Consider the following 2,110-nt stretch of genomic DNA (forward strand, 5'->3'; position numbering starts at 1 on the left):
AGTGATTGCACTAAGGACTGCCAACAGGCATTTCTGGCGTTGTTGCTAAGGATTAACCATTCCTAGTGATTGCGCTAAGAAATGTCAACAAGCATTTCTGGCGCCGTTGCTGGGGACGGCATGTGAACAAAGATATTGTGCTGATATTAACTTAGACCTTGTACTCAGGATATAGTCTTTACTCTTTCTGGCTAATGTCACTTTATGTCTTCTTTTATTTTTGATTTGAAAAGAAGACAGGGGTAGTGTATGACCGGTTTCTCCCTGTCGAAAAATGACACAGACAATCCAAAGAGGCTCGTGAGAAGGGCACGACCTCGCGTCGTTCCTCCTCTTGCTATCCTCCCGGCACAGGAACCCATTTCGGAAGCACCACTCGTTCTTGAGGCTATGGCAGAAAAGACTCTCCGCGAGTTCTCCGTCCCCTCCACCGACAATGTGGCCACTGGCCCCAACATCAAAGTCGGGAATGTGAACTTCGAGCTCAAATCAAGCCTCATCAACATGGTGCAGGCTAGCCCATTCTGTGGCAAGCCGAATGAGGACGCAAATGCACATTTGCAGAACTTTCTGGAGCTCTGCGACACCATTGTCATACGGGTGTCGCCGCCGATATTATCAAGCTTTGTCTGTTTCCCTTCTCCCTGCTAGGGAAGGCGAAATAGTGGTTTTACAAAGAAAAGGACATCGACACCTGGGCCAAAAGCTCCAAGGCGTTCCTCGCAAAATTCTTCCCGCTGGGCAAAACAAATGCCCTACGCGGGAGAATTTCAAGTTTCCAGTAGACAGGGATGGAATCCATCACAGAAGCTTGGGAGAGGCTGTAGGAATACATCCTAGCCTGTCCTCATCATGGCATGGATGAGTGGCTCGTTCTGCAAAGCTTCTACAACGGGCTCACAACGACATGTCCAGCCAACATTGATGCCGCTGCTGGAGGAGCCTTTCTCGACCTAACCATAGCCAAATCTAAAGCATTGGTCGAGAAGATGGTCTCCAATCAGGGGTGGAGCGATGAACGACTCCAACCTCGCACCAAAGGCATGCATACCATCAGAGAGACGGATATGATCATTGCCAAACTGGACCTCCTACTGAAGCATCTCGGCGAAAGGGCCGAATTCAAGAAGCATTGAGAAAACTATGCTGGTGCCATGGAATCGCACTTCACATGCGAAGTCTGTGGTAATGATGGACACTCGGGGAACGACTGCCCCGAAACTCGTGAAGACTGCGCCTACCTCAACAACAACAACGGCGGGTACCGTCCACAACAAGGAGGCCAGGGGTGTAACCAGCCACGTCCACCTTTTCAGGGAGGTAATAACTACAATCCTTCTTATAATTCGAATTTCAATTCAAACCAACCTCCCTTAAGAGAACTTGTTCTTGGCCAAGTTAAAATCAATGAAAATATAAATAAAAAGCTTTTGTCCAATAACAAATCCCTGGAAAGTTTAAATGTCATGCTTGAAACTTTGTCTTCAACTCTTAAAAACCAGTTAAGTTTCAACAAAATGATCGAAACCCAGCCTGCACAAATTGCTGTTTCGTTACCTGCTGTCGAGAGCGGGAAGATCCCGGGGCAACCCGAGTCTCCCGTTGAAAATGTCAGCATGGTGTCTACCGGACGGGGTAACTCGTCCCGGAGGCCACCACGCAATAACCATGCAGGTAGGTACTATCCCCCAAGGAACGACATTTGGGATGGCATGGTGGCAGCGGTGCAAGAGGATCCAGGGGTCCCCATGATCAGCTGCTCGATCTACATCAAACACTTCGAGCGATGCCTATGCGATCTGGGGGCAAACGTGAATATAATGCCCAAGGTAATATATGAAGCACTTGAATATCCTGCTCTTTCCCCAGCAACTATGCTCATATAACTTGCAGATTCAACCATTCAGTATCCCGAAGGGATAGCCGAACATGTTTTCGTACGAGTACGAGACTCCTTCATCCTTGCCGACTTTGTGGTAATGGATATGGAGGGCGACCTCGGAGTCGACCTCGTACTTGGGCGACCTTTTCTAAGGTCTGCCAAGGCAAGGATTGATGTCGGAAAGGGAGAAATCCGTTTCCGTGTCGGAAGGGAGGATATGTTTTTCAG

At 48.5% G+C, this 2,110-nt stretch overlaps 1 non-coding gene across 1 annotated transcript; it reads right to left on the reverse strand.

Moving 5' to 3' along the window:
- Positions 1–750: 750 nt before the first annotated feature.
- On the reverse strand, positions 751–859 carry LOC120657765. The gene has a single exon (XR_005668304.1). It is a non-coding gene; the product is annotated as a small nucleolar RNA R71 (small nucleolar RNA).
- Positions 860–2,110: the final 1,251 nt, after the last annotated feature.

The sequence above is a fragment of the Panicum virgatum genome, chromosome 1N, assembly GCF_016808335.1.
Source record: "Panicum virgatum strain AP13 chromosome 1N, P.virgatum_v5, whole genome shotgun sequence".
Classification (NCBI taxonomy): domain Eukaryota; kingdom Viridiplantae; phylum Streptophyta; class Magnoliopsida; order Poales; family Poaceae; genus Panicum; species Panicum virgatum.